The sequence below is a fragment of the Quercus suber genome, unplaced genomic scaffold (assembly GCF_002906115.3).
Source record: "Quercus suber isolate HL8 unplaced genomic scaffold, Cork oak 2.0 scaffold_636, whole genome shotgun sequence".
Taxonomy (NCBI): Eukaryota; Viridiplantae; Streptophyta; class Magnoliopsida; order Fagales; family Fagaceae; genus Quercus; species Quercus suber.
Genome location: NW_027070078.1, coordinates 1 through 17,880, shown reverse-complemented (window position 1 = coordinate 17,880; position 17,880 = coordinate 1). Strand labels below are relative to the sequence as shown.

General features: G+C 36.9%; 2 long non-coding RNA genes across 2 annotated transcripts; one reads left to right on the top strand and one right to left on the bottom strand.

The window, feature by feature from the left end:
- Positions 1-7,664: 7,664 nt before the first annotated feature.
- Positions 7,665-9,263, top strand: LOC111986938 (uncharacterized). Its single transcript, XR_002880232.2, has 2 exons — positions 7,665-7,975; positions 8,809-9,263. It is a non-coding gene; the product is annotated as an uncharacterized LOC111986938 (long non-coding RNA).
- A 409-nt stretch (positions 9,264-9,672) lies between these two features.
- LOC111986939 (uncharacterized) lies at positions 9,673-11,331 on the bottom strand. The gene is made up of 2 exons (XR_002880233.2): positions 11,103-11,331; positions 9,673-10,124 (listed from the first exon to the last, which is right to left on the bottom strand). It is a non-coding gene; the product is annotated as an uncharacterized LOC111986939 (long non-coding RNA).
- Positions 11,332-17,880: the final 6,549 nt, after the last annotated feature.

The window sequence follows — 17,880 nt, the reverse complement described above, 5'->3', positions numbered from 1 at the left end:
ATATAGTATTCCTTTGGAAATACATGATTTGAACTTGAAGTTCTCGTACTTATGATTTATACTTGTTGTTAGAGTTTTTATCCTGCTTATGATTTAAACTTATTATTTGAGTTTTTACCATGTTTTGTGATTTATACTTGTCGCTCGAGTTATTACCATGCTTATGTTTTAAACTCGTCATTTGAGTTTTTACCATATTTTGTGATTTTTACTCGTCGCTCAAGTTATTACCACGCTTATGATTTAAACACGTCATTTGAGTTTTTACCATATTTTGTGATTTTTACTCGTCATTCGAGTGATTACCATGCTTATGATTTAAACTCGTCATTTTGACGTGGATATCTCCTTCTCGTGTTTGATCTTAACTTAACTTGGAAGCTTTGTCAAATTTATTGAAAAGGGGATGGCTTATAGAGCCTTATCATTTCATGCGTCCTCATTTACGAGGGGATTACAAGGAAATTACTGAAAATAACTTGATTAAAATACTTGAAGGAAAAAATACTTAAAGGAAAAAAAAAAAAAATCTTGCTTATTTGATGCATCGTCAGGCGAAGTGCTCTTACAGAATGAGCTTATTGAATCAAGTACTTCTCATTGATGGTACTTCTTGAGATGTTCCAGGTTTTAGGGACGTGTCAATGGGTTGCCGTCAAGGTCCTTCAGGTAATAGGTTCCTCTTCTGGAGTAACGGATGACTTTATATGGACCCTCCCAAGTAGGGCCTAACTTCTCCTGAGCTGGGTCCTTAGTAGCTTGTGAGACTTTTCGCAGTACCATGTTGTCAGGGTTGACCCTTCTGAGCTTCACCCTTTGATTGTTGTACTTTACAATTATTTGTTGATACTAAGTCATTCTTAGGGCTGCCTTATCTTTGACTTTAGGCAAACAATCCAAGTTGAGTCTCAGCTCATCATTGTTTGTACCTTCCTCATAATGAGCTCGCCTAAAACTAGATACTCCTACTTTAACGGGAATGATTGCTTCAGTACCGATGGCCAACTTAAATGGAGTTTCTACTGTTGGTGTTCTTGCAATCGTCTGGTAGGCCCACAGCACCCCAGGTAACACTTCTAGCCATGCACCCTTTGCCCCTTTAAGTTGTGCTTTGATGAGTTTAAGCAAAGTACGATTTGTTACCTCTATCTGTCCATTAGCCTGTGGGTGCCTAGGTGATGAATATTACTTTTGTATCCCCAGCTCTGCACAAAATTTCCTAAATTTTTGACTGTCAAATTGTCGACCATTATCAAAGATGATCGTCCTTGGGATTCCAAACCCGCAGACAATGTTCTTCTAGACGAAGCTCTGTATTTTGCCTTTTGTGATTATTGCTAGTGGTTCTACTTCGACACATTTGGTGAAGTAATCAATGGCAACGAGTAGGCACTTCACCTGCTTCTTCCCTCTAGGGAATGGGCCAACGATATCAATCTCCCATATGGAGAACGGCCAAGGTGAAGAGATGCTCTTCAGTAATTCCCCAAGTATATGCTGCACATTTTTGAACCATTGACACTTATCACATTTTTTGACAAGTTCAATTGTATCTTTCTGCATAGTCGGCCAAAAGTAGCCTGCCCTGATCGTATTTTCTACCAAGGAACGACGTCCTGAATGGTTTCCACATTCGCCTTCATGGATTTCTTGCAACACCTACGTTGCTGCCATAGGAGTTAGGCATTTCAAGTATGGCAGTGAAAATCCTCTTTTGTAAACTTCATCATTCATGACAGTGAATCTAGCTGCCCTGACTTTAACCTTCTTTGCTTTCGACAGGTCAGATGGGAGTTAACCATTTTTGATATAAGAAAGGATTTGATCCATCCAAGTACCAGGTTGTTGGACTGAAAAGGTGTGTAGCCCTTTAATACTAGGGCTTATTTGGACTTCCATGAGCAACTTTGCTGCCGCCGAGGCATCTCTAGTCTAGCTATCTCGTTGGCAGCTGAGTTGTCTTCCCGTGGGATTTGTTCGACCTTGACGTCATCAAATTTGTCAATAAGCTGAGTTGGTAGCTTAAGGTAATTCTTCATTCTCTCTTCCTTCACTTCATATTTGTTGGTCATTTGGCCAATAACCAAGTTCGAATTAGTCTTTAATTTCAAACTCCTGACCCCTAAGGCCTTTACAAATCTTAGGCTAGCGAGGACTACTTCATATTCTGCTTCATTGTTCGTTGCTGGAAATTGGAGTTGAACTCCATACCTAAGGGTGTTTAACTCAGGTGATGTCACAATGATACTGATGCCTCCGAAACCTGTAATAGACAAGCCATCTATGTAGATTGTCTAGTATTCTACTTTCAGGAAGAGTATATTTTGTAATAAAATTTGCCAAAGGTTGAGCTTTGATTGCTGTTCTCGGCCTGTACTCAATATCAAACTGGCTTAGCTCGATGACCCATTGGATCATGTGCCTTATAGCATTTAGCTTGCTCATTGCTTTCCAGATCGGCTGGTCCGTCATTGCCATGATAGTATGAGCTTGGAAGTATGGACGAAGCTTCCTTGAAGCCATGATTAGCGAGAAAGCCATCTTCTCTATTCGTGGGTATTTTGCCTTGGCTCCCTGAAAAGCTTGACTTGTGTAGTACATTGGTCACTGTATTTTGGATTCTTCACGGATCAATGCCAAGTTGACAGTTGTTTATGACACAACAAGATACAAAAACAACTCTTCTCCTTCGATTGACGGGCTCAACAATGAAGGCTTGGCCATATACTCCTTGAGGCTCTGAAAGGTTGCCTCACACTTGTCCTTCCAATGGAAGGCCTATTTAGGAGTCTTAAAGAATGGAAGACTCTTATCAGTGGCCTTCAAGACAAACCTGTTTAATGCTACCACTCGTCCCGTTAGCCTTTGCACTTCCTTGACTGTCTTTGGGGAAGTCATGTCAAGTATGGCTCTGACCTTCTCTGGATATGCCTCAATTCCTCGTTGTGATACCATAAAGCCTAGGAATTTCCCTGACGAGACCCTGAAGACACACTTTGCTTGGTTGAGCTTCATTTTATACCTTCTCAAAGTATTGAACATCTCCTAGAGGTCTTCCAGGAGGGTCTTGACTTTCTTGCTTTTCACGAGTATGTCATCCACATAGACCTCCATATTTCTGCCTATTTTCTTATTGAACATCTGGTTCACCAATCTTTTGTACGTGGCACTTGCATTCTTTAATCCGAACATCATGACTTTATAAAAATATAGGCCCTGGTTACTGACAAATGCAATTTTCTTCTGATCTTCCTTCTTCATTAGGATTTGATTAAAACCTGAAAAAGCATCTATGAAGGTTAGCAGTTCGTGACCAGCTGTTGAATCAACGAGCTAGTCAATTTTAGGAAGGGGGAAACTATCTTTGGGGCATGCATTATTCAAGTCTGTGAAGTCCACACACATTTTCCACTTCCCATTGGATTTTTTTACCATGACAACATTGGCAAGCCACTCGAGGTAGTAAACTTCTCGAATAAGTCCAGTGGCTAAGAGCTTTTCCACCTTTTCCATAACTGCTTTGTTCCATTCTAGGGCAAATACTCATCTCTTCTATTGGACAGGTTTTTTTGTTGGGTCAACATTGAGACTGTGCTCTATTACTTGTTTGTCAATCCTTGGCTTATCTTCGTGGCTCCATGCAAAAACGTCCAGGTTCTGTTTCAAGAACTTCACTGGCTTGTCTTTTAAGGACCGCTGGAGCTCCTTTCCTGCCTTAGTAGTTTTGGATGGATCTTATTCCACTAGTTCTATGCTTTCTGCTTCTTCCATGGGCTTGGGTGGTTCTTCCTCTAACATCCAGGTGTGATTCTCTCTGGATGCCAAGACTGGGGTAAAATTCCCTGGCTAAATCTGGTCTCCACATATTTCTCTAATCCCTTAGGGGGTTAGGAATTTTACTTTCAGGCAGTATGTGGAAGTTGCAGCCTTAAGGCAGTTAAGGGTTAATCGTCCAAGAATCACGTTATAAGATGAAAGGCAATAAGGGGTTAGGAATTTTACTTTCAGGCAGTATGTGGAAGTTGTAGCCTTAAGGCAGTTAAGGGTTAGTCGTCCAAGAATCACGTTATAAGATGAAGGGCAATCGATGATCAGTAAGTCTACCATCCTTGTCACCTGAGCGGGGTATGTCCCTGCTGTAATCTGCAATGAAATGATGCCTTTTGGATAAACATGGTCTCCACTAAAACTAACCAGCGGGGATCCAAAAAGTTTGAGGCGTTTTGAATCCAACTTCATCTGCTAGAATGTCATTATATACATCACATCTGCTGAGCTTTCATTATCCACCAACACTCTTTAGGTGTTGTATCCTTCAATCATTAGCATGATGACAAATGGGTCATCATGTGGCTACTTGATCCCCTTCACATCTCGCTCGAAGAAAACAATGTCGTCATTCCTGGTACGATGATGTTTTGCTATTAGGTATTTAACATGAACACTGTTTACTTGCCTTTGGACCACCTTTCTTAAGGATTTGTATGATCCTCCAACAACCAGTCCTTTAGTGATCGTCCTTATTTCTTCCACGATCTGCTTGGAATTGTCCCGATCTTCTTCCTTATGGTCATCAGTAAACTTCTCTTCTGTTCTCTGGCTGGCCTCGTAATCTTTCTTCATAAACTTTTGAAGCTTTCCTCTTTGGATCAACTCCTTAATCTGCTCTTTCAAATCTCGAAACTCGTTAGTATAATGACCATGGTCTTTGTGGAAGCAACAATATTTCTTTGTATCTTTCCGCTTTGAGGACAAGCTTAAAGGTTTCAGCCATTTCAGCGCTGGGTCATCCGTTATTTGCACGAGGATTTTGTCTACGGGCATCAGCAAAGGAGTGAAATTCAACTTCTTTTTTGACAATATCTCTAGACCACCTTTGCTGGTCTTGGTATCTGTGAGATTATCCTTGCGATCTCTCTTCTTATCCTGGGACTCAGTGGTTTCTTTCTTCTTTTGCTTACCTATCAATCCCTTTGTAGTTAGTGCATCTTCCCCATTCATGTATTTTTTCGCTTTGACCAACAAGTCCGTCATTGAAGTTGGAGGAGTCTTCCCTAGAGAGAAAGCAAGGTTAGGATTGTTCAACCCTGCTTGGAAGGTCGTCATTATCACTTGATCATCTACTTTGTCAATTTCTAACACTTCTTTGTTGAAACATTTTACATACTCTCTCAAGGTTTCCCTTTCCTGTTGTTTCATAGTTAACAGATAAGAGGTGGGCGTCTTATGGCGTTGACCCCCCAATGAAATGATGAACAAAGGAGTCACTTAACTAATCAAAATTTGCCATAGATGCTACGGGCAGCTTACTAAACCAAACCCTTGCTGCTCCTTTAAGGGTGGGCGGGAATGTTTTGCAAATAACTTCATTTGGGGTCTGTTGGAGGCTTAGAATTGTCTTGAATGCCTCTATGTGATCCAAGGGGTCCTTCGTGCCATCGTAAACTTCCAGCTAAGGGAGACAAAATTTGGGAGGCAAGAGGCACTCTAGAATGCTGGTAGTGAAGGGTGAATCTGTCCTTTTGATCATGCCATCAAGGTTTACTGTTGTCTTATCCTTCATGGCGTTTTTGACTTTGTCTAGCTCTTTCCTCATATTCTTCATCATTTGATCACTGCCATGAGTTGACTGTGTGGTGTATTCTGTAGTTTCTCTTCTACTATTTCCTGGGCTTTGGGCTTCATCGTCATTGTCGTTGCAGTTATGCTGAGACTATAATGGACTCGTGCCCTCAGGAGGTGCCTTCCGCTTCAAGTCCTCATTATGTTTCATCAATTCTTGCACATTAGCTATCAGTGCTTGAATTTGTTGAGCCATGACCACTGAATCTAGTGGTGGAATAGTGTTTGAGTCCATCGGTTCTGCAGAACTTAGTCAACAGGGAGTTCAACGACTTATGATTAATTCCCACAAACGACGCCAAACTGATGAAGCATGATTTCACCTTGTTAGGATGTTCCTCGTCAATATGATGGATGACCTAAGACCCGGTGTAAGAGAAAACACCAAATAGATAATAGCACCAGTTTGGGGCCTGCTAAGGACCCATTAGATGCTTAAGTTAGCTTAAACTATTTAGGAATCTCAATGCTGTAGTGTAAAAATCTTGTCCCTTTTACCTGTCTTTCCTGGCTTTATATAGCCTTATGCCGAGTTAATGCTCAGTCTAACATTACACTGTAGCTGGAGGATTTAATGCTCAATGATGGCCATTTAATTCCAACATTTCCTGTTTGTAATCGACCTTTAACTGCATATTATTGGATGGAGATAATGGTTCCGTGCTCATTTATTTGGACTTAATGCACTTATGCTCGTCCACACGCTTACTCATCATTGTTACAGACGGTTTACAAGTTACAGACAACCATTCAAGTGCTACTTGTCAATAGTACATTCTTGAAGTAATTCATTTAAGTCAAAATAATTCTTTTTTATCAATTTGATGAGTCTCAATTACAACTAAATTCTTATCCGTTGATGCTATAATATACAACATGTATTAAACATAAAGATTAACCTCATATTCAAATATATTAAAAAGATAAATATGAATTTAATAGAATAAAATTATTGTACCTTGTAAAATAATTGCTTAATCTTTCATTGAACATTTGAACTTTTCTTCATCTTTTCTTTTCTTTGAAGTGGGTTTGATAATGGTAAAGTGAAATTGGATGGGAAATAAAAAAGAGAAATAGAGGGAAATGTGTAAAAAAAGAATTTTTGTAATATATAATTATCAAAAAACCAAACTCCACGTTTGAAGAAAATATCATCTGAAAAGTTAACTTTACCTTTTTCCTATACAAGTGAGCCCAGTATTTGGCTCATTCCCAGGTGCTACTCGGCTCTTGTTATGAATTTAATAAAATAAAATTAGTGTAAGTTGTAAAATACTTGTTTAATCTTTGATTGAAAATTTGAACTTTTCTTCATCTCTTTTTTTCTTTGAACTGGGTTTGATAATGGTAAAGTGAAAGAAAGTGAATTTGATATTGGTATAGAGATAGGAGATGAAGAGTATAATATTAATAATGTGAATTGGGTGGGAAATAAAAAGAGAAATGGAGAAAATGTGTAAAAAAGACATTTTTGTCATATAATTATCAAAGAAACCAAACTTCATGCTAAAATAAAAGTCAACTTTTTATCAAAGAAAGACATGTTTAGGACTCGTTTGGTTTGTCATTTTAAACAGTATTTTTTAGTTTTTAAACAACATTTTACGTATTTCAACACATTTTTTTACCCACACGTATTTTAAAAAACTATAAACAATTTTCAAACTACTCTACCAAGCACCCTCTTAATCTTTTCATTGAACATTTGAAGTTTTCTTCCTCTCTTCTTTTTTTTGAAGGGGGTTTGATAATTTCGTAATGATAAAGTAAAAAAAAATATGCCTGATATTTGTAAAGTGAAAGGAGATAAAGAGTAAAATATTGATAAAGCAAAATTGGGTGAGAAATAAAAAGTAAAATAAAGGAAAACTTGTTATAAGGGAATTTTTATCATATAATTATAAAAAAAAACTAAACTTTCCGTTTGAAATAAATACTATTTTTTAACCAAAAAAATAAATAAATACTATTCGTAAAGTTAACTTTTACCATTTCCTAGGATTGAGATTCCGTGCAATACCTAGGGTATTGCACGATGTGCAATAGCATAAATCTCAGCCGTTGAAAGCATCCAATGGCTCCTGTGAAGTGCCAACTCATCAATCCACGTGAAGTTGAAAAAAGCCCTAACAAGCCGCATCTCAATATTTCAAAAACAATCTCTCCGAAATTTTTTTAAAAAAAATCCCTCTTTACTTCTCCAGTCCTCCTCTCCTCTGCTGTCACCGCCACCGCCTCTGCCACCGCTACCCTCAGTTTCAGCTCCTTACCCAAACCACATCCACATGCCCACCTTCGTTTTTGCTGTGACTCTTCTCTTTTTCTAGCTGACGAAGTGAACTTTCTTCCTGTAAGTGATTTTTTTCTTCCCATGGGTTTTGTGAATCGTTGCTTTCTTCCTATAAGTGATTTTTTTTCCCCAGGATATCCCAGATTTTACTTTTTGATACAAGTTTTTTATTATCTCTATTTCTCTTCTCTATCCTCAAAAATTTTTTTTTTCACCTGGCTTGTGTAATGGAAGATCAAATTAATATGCTCGCTGAATCAGTGAAATTTCCAGATTTGTTTGGGCCTGAAATTTTCTTATTGATGATTGTTTTTTTCTTTTGATTCCTTTGATATCCATGTTGATCTCTTTGATGATTATGGTTAGTCTTTGATAGAATGTTGTATCTTGAACGATTTTTGTATTGGGTACTTAGGAATTTATGTCCTGTTGATTTTACAACTTGTGTTCATTCCTTATGCACTCATCTCTTTGATAAAATGCATCAATGATTACTGGCTTTGCACATTTCTTTTATTTGAATTTGGATCATTGAGTTTTCAAACATTATTTTGTAAAAGCAAAGTAATATTGTTATTCGAAGAAGGTTGAAATTTACCTAAACTTTAAGCAGTAGTATTTTCATTGGATCTTGTGAATACCTATATTGAGTATATTTGCAGGGAGTGAATAATTAGTTTCAAAATTTTTATATTTATTGTCTAATTGCTACGTATCTGTTTTTGTAGAATTCTTGCATTTATTTTTGCCTTTGGAAGTACAAAATATGTGATTGTAAATCTTTGGGTCCAAGTTGTAGTAATGTGGTTCAAGTTGCAAAACACAAACAAAATTGTGCTTTTCAATTGTTAACAAAAAGAGAGCTTGATATGGTTTCTTATTCTGGTGTACAGGGACGAAGTGGCCAAGTTTAAGCTACTTTTGCATTTTGTTGATGTGCAATCTTATAACATTGGTAGAAGGGAATGGAGGTTGTTAAATGCCAAGTGATGAGAGTTACTTTCTGCACTGCATAGTTGTCCAAGGTTGTTGGTTTCCAATGGCTGATTTGTTCACTTGTCTAAGATCATTTGTGACCTTGAGAAGTTAATGATTATACATGTAAATCTTTGATTGTAATATTATTCTAGAGAAATCTAATTGAATTATAGTAAGCAATCGTTTTCTATAAGAATGATGTGTTATGTGTTTTTTCTCTCAATTGTTGCTCCCTTTGCCTCTATTAACTATTTGCCCCAATACATATTGGGTCTTGGCCAAGTGATCCCTTAGGCACTGTTTTGTTAAGGGATCTTGGTTTTCTTTATACTTTTTGAAGAAGTAATAAAAGTTGGGAGATTTCTTTGTACATGGTTTATGAGAAATATGATATGAAAGTTTGCAACAATTGTAAAATTAACAAGCAATCGGGCAACTTACTTGAATTACTAGCTAGTTTAACACTAAAAGGAGCTGGTTTTAACACAAAAGAAATTAGGATTGCAACACAAGAAATTAGGATTGTAACACAAAAGGTTTTATATCAGCAATTACAACATTTAAATTTGAAAAACAAGGAATTTAAATTTGAAAAACAAGGAATCACAAACACTGAAATGAAGGAAAGAAAATAGCTAATAACTGACACACTAGGACTTGAAAACAAGAGACTCAATAAACACAATTGGTTAAATTGACCTAACTGAATTAGAAAACGACTCCACCTACATGATAGACATCATACTAAACTGACTTCCATAACTCTCAGAAATGGCTCATAACACGCAACAATAGAACAACTATATAACACCAAAATGATAACAAGGGTCTATACAAAAGGAGCTCAAATCTTGTGCTTTAAATGGTTCACAAAAGTTAATAAACTAACCAAACATTATTTATTCCACGTGGCTGAATATAAATCAACATTACAAGCAATTGATAAGCATTCTATGAGAATCTACCCAACACTATAAGATGGCTAAAGCTTATTAAACCCGATCTAAACTAATATTGAAATACATGGGACATAAACTTCATCTTCATCTCCTTATCGAAGTGGATGTGTTTAACTTGATCCCTATCAATATGTCTCTCCAAAAATGTTGCATAATTTGGTCTTGCGTGCTTGCCATGACAAACATGTAACAAATCTGATAGATAACATATACAAGAGCGTCATTGTTTCTTTCTTCTTTAGCAAACCCAACAGAATAGAAGCATCGCATGCCTGCACTACCAAAAAAAAATTTATTATTACAAAGAATGAACCAAAATCTGAAAATTCCAAGTAAGCTTGCAAACTTTAGTTGCATCTAAAAGAAAAAATATTTAAATTGCAGAGATGAAAACAAGCAATTCTTCCATGAAAAATAATTAATTGCAGAAAATCAAGGTTTAACATTTTAATTTATACTATGCAAACATCCTAAAACCGTTTCAAGTTGCATTTTTCAAACATCATTTATGCAAAATTATCAAACACATGTAAATAATAATTTTTTTTATAAAAAAAAGTTATGCTCTCACATAAACCTCATTCATGCCAAAGCTTGATAAAGTATATTTCCTTTTTCCCCTTCTAAACCCCCTTGCCTAGAATCTCCACACAGCTAAACAATACCGCCACAAATGACATCACAACACCCGTCCATGAAAATTGCCAAGCAAATAAGTGTTTTCACAAAATAATGTTTGAAAACTCAACAATCCAAATTCAAATAAAACAAATGTGCAAAGCTAGTAATCCTTGCTGCATTTTATCAAACAGATGGAGTGCATAAGAAACACAAGTTGAATAGGACATAAATTCCTCAATACCCCATACAAAAATCGTTCAAGATACATCATTCCATCAAAGACTAACCATAATCATCAAAGAGATCAACATGGATATCAAAGGAATCAAAAGAAAAAAAATATCATCAAGAACACGTATGGCAAAAAATTTTAGGGGCCAAAAAAATCTAGAAATTTCAAGAAATCAATCTAATTCAGTGACTAAGTCTATCAATTTGATCTTCCATTTGTAATTTTACACAGATTCAGTGAAGTATTACCATCAAATTCATGAAAATACATAATTACATGATTCAGGTGAAAAAAAAAAAACTGAGAATAGAGAAGAGAAATAGAGATAATAAAAAAAACTTGTATTTGGGTAACAAAAAGTAAATTTTGAAATATCTTGGAAAAAAAAATTACTTACAAGTTTAGAGGAGGAAGAAAACAAAGATTCACAAAACCCATAAAACGGTTGAAGGTTCGCTTCGTCAACTAGAAAAAGAGGAGAGTCAGAGCAGAGACGAAGGTGGGCATGCAGATGTGGTTTGGGTAAGAAGCTGAAACTGAGGGTGGCAATGGCGGTGGCAGTGATAGCAGAGGGAGGAGGACTGGAGAAGTGAGAGGGTTCTTTTTTTTTTTTTTTTTTTTTTATAGAGCCATTGGATGCCTTCAACCAAAAAAAAAAAAAAAAAAAACCTTTGATATTATCATCATTTTGTTATAAAAGCAATGGCTGACCACTTCAACAAACACAGCTACCACTAGACGCGTTGCCTTGTCTCTGTCCTCCAATTATCTGCTCTACTAGAGCTCATACCTAAATTGCTAAACATATTCCTGTAACTTGAAACCAAAGTTCTGAAATCATATATCAAATCATAATAAAATAACACAAACAGATTTTAAGTCTTTGATATATTTCTGGGCTTTCCTCAGATTCATGAACATGCCTAATAAAACTAAAAAGGTAGTTTTTCATAGGCCTAAGTGAGAGTTTAAGTCCAAAACATGGTAAGTAGTAAGTACCAATGGAAAAAGGAAACTCTAATTTTTTTAGACGGTAGTGTAAAACAGAAACCCAATCATTTCTCACTATATTTTGTCACTCTCATTGCTTCTTTCCTGTGCTTGGTTGTGTTGTTGTGATTTATCCTCTAAGCTACAGAGATGGGTAGTTGGCTACGTACCCTTCTCTTTTTTGTTTATACTATATATTTTATAAATTCTTGGTGCTTGCTTCCTGATTGTTAATAATTTCATGAATTATGAGTAGCCTGAAATTTACATTCAAATTGAAAAACCTAATCATGTAGTAAATCCTAAGCACCTACGGATTTCTATATATTGCTTTGGGCTACTCTACTTTAGTTTATTGAAATTTTATTTCTACCAGTGTGCAACGTTCTTCAACAAATTGTATTCTCCAATGTCTTCTTTTTGCTTTTTATTTTTTATTTTTTTTTGGTTAGACTAAACATATGTGGCAGGCATAGATGTCATTTAACTGACACAGCATGGACGGTAGAGCCTCTAATCAAAACTATAGACAACATTAGGGGATTGTATAAGAAATTTAAACTTTAAAAGAAAAAATCAAAATTATCTCAAATTTGAAAGATAACTAAAAAGTTTGAGATCTCCAATAATATCAGCCACAACTAGGTTTGTGCAACAACCAGCTCAATTCACCCAAATCACTCGACCTTCTTCGTTCCACATTATCCCATATGGATATGATACTTATTTCCAAACATGATTTTCAGACCCGGATCGGACCGTATGGTCCAATCGGAAAAACCGGAAACCTCTCACTAACACGGTTCTTTTAACCACCAGAACCGTTCTATGCACAAAAAGCACGAAACCGTTCGAGCCACGGTTGAACCGCCCGGATTTGAGAACTGTGAACGGTTCTCACGGTTCAGATCAACGCTTTAAAAAAAAAAAAAAAAATTACAAGCTCACAGCACCTTATCACCATGGTTGAAACTTCAACCACTATTAGATGCTGTCAAACATTGAAAATATTGAGATCCCATCATCTTTATCTCGCTAGCTCTGTCTCTCGTTTGTTCTCTGTCCAGAACTTTTTTTCTTAATCTTCTTCTCTTTCTCTCCCTGTCTTGTTTTCCTGCCTCTACTCCGTCTAGATGGTGCGTAAATTGGTTTAAGAAAACTAAAGAAAGGTTAAAAAAGAAAAAAAAGAAAAAGACATGAACTGGGAAGTTAGAGACTGAAGTGATGGAAGAAATGAAGTTAGAAGATAAAAGAAGGTAAAATAAATAAATATGTAGAAAGTTAGAGGCTGACTTGGTGCAGAGATTTTTTTTTAAAGTGTGGTGTAGATTAAACCTTGGGAAATGGAAGCTTTGGGAAATAAAATAAATAAATAAAAAAAAAGGTAAAGTTGATCCAAACGTGATTTGTTGCTGTGGAGTGGCAGGTGAAGGGAGGAAATAAAAAAAAAAACGATTTTACAAATTTAAATCAATCTATAATTTGTTGTAAAAATATTGTAGACGTAAATATTCTAAATTAGAAATTAACGTAATGATATTTTTACTTAATATTTTTATAATATTTATACAATGAATTCTTGTATTAGATTAATATTTAAAGTAATGTTAATTCTCTAAATGAATTAGACTATTTTAGCTAATTTTATTATTTCTTTTATTAGTTTAATGTTTTTTATATATTTGAAATAATTATTAAATTAATTATGACGTCATCACGGTTCGACCTCGGTTCAACCTCAAAAATCTTGAACCTCTCTCTTTTACGGTTCAATAAACGGTCCGAGTTTAAAAACCATGTTTCCAAACGGACAGATTCAACTATGAATTTATTAAAGCCACAGACGTAGGTCATGGGATCAATTTCCAAATTAAAAGCCACACTCGTCAATGTCGGTGTTAGATTTTTGCTGACTTTGATGTTGACTTTGGTCTTCTATGCAATTTCCATAGAAATATTAGGGTTTTTTTGTTTTTTGTTTTTTGTTTTTTTTTTGTTTTTTGGCTTATCATAAGAATTGATTTTGGTCTTCTATACAATTTCCATAGAAATGTCTAGTTTTTTTTTTTTTTGGGGGGGCTTATTATAAGAAGTTAGGGCTTGGCCTTGCTGTTTAATTCACACTGAGACTCATCATCATCATCACATAGAGAGACACACATAGATATGGGTATGGCAGTGGGAACTGGGAATGGTGTTTCTATTGGAGTCAATGAATGTATTTACAAAAGCAGGGGGTTTGGGATACAGTTCATGTAGTGGAGCAGCAGCAGTTTGTGGGAACGTTACAATTCCATACCCTTTTGGAATTGAACCTGGTTGCTACACTGACGATTGGTTTGCGATAGGTTGCAATAAAACTTCGGCGAAGCCTTTCTTGAGAAGCTTAGGTCTGGAGGTACTGGACATTTCATCAGTAGGCACACTTCGCGTCAACTATCCTATGTCACGGAAGTGTCCTAAGGGTCGTAGAGCAAAAAATAATGTGAGCTTAGCATCAAGTCCCTTTGTCTTCTCAAAATTGAGAAACATATTCATTGCCATGAGTTGTGACAACTTGGCCTATCTTCTCTCCAATGATAGCTCAAATAGCTCATTAACTATTGGTGGGTGCATGTCCGTTTGTGTGAATAACACCATACAGACTCACGGCAGTAGTTGCTAACCCCTTTGAAGTCCGAAATATGTCTCACGTTCCTGTGGTATTAAAGTGGGAAATAAATGCAAACTTATCTTCTATTTTAATGGAAAGTAATTCATCCCACTCAACCTGTCAGTTTGCAAATGGTTCTTCATCACTGGGCAATATGAGTTCAACTTTTACATGTTCTTGCGACCCCGGCTTTGAAGGAAATCCCTATCTTGTTGATGGATGTCATGGTAAACTTCTCGCACTCTATTAATTCTATTAATTAATAAATTAAATGTGTGTTTCATCTTCATAGACCAATAAAAATGATTAAATTAATTAATTTTGGACCTAGGTTTCCAAAAGACATGCGTCACAAACATACTAGTGTAGTAGTGCTTGTTAGGGCTGTCCAACTCACCCGCCCAACCTGCCCATACTTGACCCGCCACCACCTGACCGACTACTCCGACAGTCAGACGTGGGTCCTGAGCTCCAAAACCCAACACCGATGGGTCGGTTTAGTGTCCCCTCCTTCAAAACCCATGAAACCCAACCCACCCGAATACCATCAAATTCTCAAGCTTTTTGGTGAGTTTTTTAGCTTGATTTGACGGATTTCAGCAACCAAAATAGTCAGATCCGGCAAAGATACACCAAATCTGGCAATTCTAGCTAGGCGCGATTTGGCAGAAAATTCATCAGATCTGATGAAATCTCCACCAGATTCGGCTATATCTCATCAGATCTTGGATGGATCGGGCGAGATCTCGCCAATTTTTGCCATTTTTTGGTGGTTTCTGGCAGGTTTCAGCTTCACCAAAAACCAATGCCCACGCGATGGAAAACCAACCCATGAAACCCGACCCTCTTACAAGTTGATTGTGGGTTGGGCACTTGCTCACCCGATCTTTTACGGGGCGGTTATGGGTTAGGCACAAGCTCAACCCGCCGGACCCGTGGATAGCCTAGTGCTTGTGCCAAATAGAGACCACAAGTGTGACCCCATTATAGGAGCTTGGGGAAAAACATAATTTGATAAATTTGATGTTCTCACAAAAATTAAGGGGTGTATTTTGCACTTTAATCTGATTCCTACAATAAGTTTTGATTTTGGTCCTTGCTGTCATTTTTTAATGGCAAAAGTTGCTAATATGGTTAACTAAATGCTTGCTTACTACAACAACAGTCTATATCCTCCTAATTTCTTCTTCAGGAACATCATTCAAAATTGCATTTAAAACTCTACTATTAAAATTTGCAACACTATTTTCCTCAAGTGTTCAATTTGTAGGTTCCTTCTCAGGCTTTTGCCATCTGACTTCTACTGAAAAGCATACCTTTCCATCAATAGACTTTAATAAAGCCCTTATGCACAACTTCCATTATGACAACATGGGTCAATGATCACACAACAGTGATTAAAACTTAATCAAAGTGTATTTTCTCTGTTACCACTTGTTTGATTATAAATTAATCCTAGTTGAATTAATCAAGTACCCAAGTTAATTAATTAGTCCGACTATCTCAAGATCCATTTAATTAAGTGATAGACACAACCACTTTGCCAATTCTAAATTTCATGCAAGGGAAAAAAAAGTTTTAACATAAGTGATATGGTTACACTGGTAAAAGCCCTAATAGGAAAAATCCCAACGAATGGTGGTCTAAAGGTAGATACTTCAAGATCAGGTATATTCCTTGCACTTGTAACCTTGTTGTTTATAGAGAATTCTTCAAGTTCATCACTCTAGTGTGAGTATTCTCTCTGTCTCTTTGTTGTGTAGAGAAGTGGGTTTTTCCTCCTTGTTTGTTATTTTGTCTCTCTGTGGATATCAAGCGTATCTGTGGAGCTTGTGGGGTTTATTTGTTGTAGGGCTAAGGAAACACTTTTCCTTTTGAGAGGAGTCTACTACTCTTTCCACGTCGACTAATATTGAGGAATTCAGGTATGCACTTAGATACAGGTTTTATGCCTGAGACTAATGCACCTGGTTTTTTATGAAAGAAATTTTCCACTCCCACGGAAAGCCTTTCGTGATGCAAGGTGGAAACTGGCAGCAAGGGAATCAGGTATGGAGGTCGGCCAGATAGCAGTTTTTTAGGCGGACATGGAAACAGATGTATTTTTCGGTAACCATCAATAGTTCAGTTCTAGTCTAAAAGCAGCACCATTTTCGGCTAAGGGAGAAGATGTAATTTTTGTTCTAGGTTTCGATGAAGGCAGAAAATCCAATTTCAGAGGAGCAAAAGAAGTTAGTTCATGCCCAGCTCTGGTGTGGGCCAACCCAAGAGCGGGTTCACTGGAAAATATCCAGTTAGACATGAAGGTAACAGTGGAGGAAGGAAGCAATAAATGTAGAGAGCCATTAAATGCTGAAACTGTGAGTATGGGGAAGACCAAATTCGAACGGGACGTCAGTGTCAGTGTCAAATGAATGCAGACCAAATTCGAACTAGATTCTAGGTGAGGAAAATATTAATTTAGAGATATTACTTCCCAAATCAATCTAGGGCTGCTGAGCTGTTTGATATCCAAATAAAGGAAATCAATGAGGCCCTAATCAAGTTTGGAAAACAAACGGATGGGGAAATAAGGGCAAAAGAGGCAAGCAATGCTGAAATTACTCCTCAGAATCAATGTGATGAAGCAAAGGAAGGGAGTGAAGCATGTGAGGTAGGATTGGTACAAGCACGTGGGCAACTTCAGGGGTCTGGCCGTGTGCATGCATAATTTGTCCAACAGAAAATTAACAAAACATCTCCTAAAAAAATTTATGCCAGAAGGGGAAGAAAATATCAAGCATGTGCAAGGGTGGTGAAAAAAAAATGGGGCAACAAAATTAGTATACAGCAAGAGAGGTAGGGAGGATCATCTAGAGTTACTAGGCAAAAGCAGATTGGATTCAAAGGATGATGGGAGTTCTTCTTTGTCAATGGTAGAGGCTGTTTGTCAGCCCTGCCAATCGCCATGAGGGGCCTTGTGTGGGACTGTCGCGGGCTTGAGAACCCACGTATAGAGAATAAGCTTGCAAATTTGGTGCGGGAAAAAGATCCCTCTGTCATGTGCTTAGTCGAAACATGGGCAGATGAAGCTAAGCAAAAAAAATATGATGAGAAAGATAAAGTGCGAGAATATATTCACTGCCCCAAGCTCAAATAGGGGAGGTGGATTAGTGTTGCTCTGGGGATCGACTATAGATATAACTGTGGAGGTTTCAAGCAAAAATTACATCGAGGCACTATTTCAAGAAGAAGATAAGGCAAGGATTGGAGTGATTATTCGAGATTGCGAAGGAAGGGCTTGGCACAAGGTCGAAATCATCCCTTTCCCCTTAACTGTCGTGGAGCTTGAAACTTTAGCTACATCGAAGTCTCTATAGTTTGCTGCTGATTTGAGTTTGAATGATGTCATCCTAGAGGGAGATTCAGAGATTGTTATAAACGCTTTGAATGCAGACTCGTACTCTTTGGCATCCTTTGGTTTATTTAGTCAATATTTTAAATGTTTTGCAAATTTATTTCATTGTATTAGGTTTTCACATTCTCGTAGAGA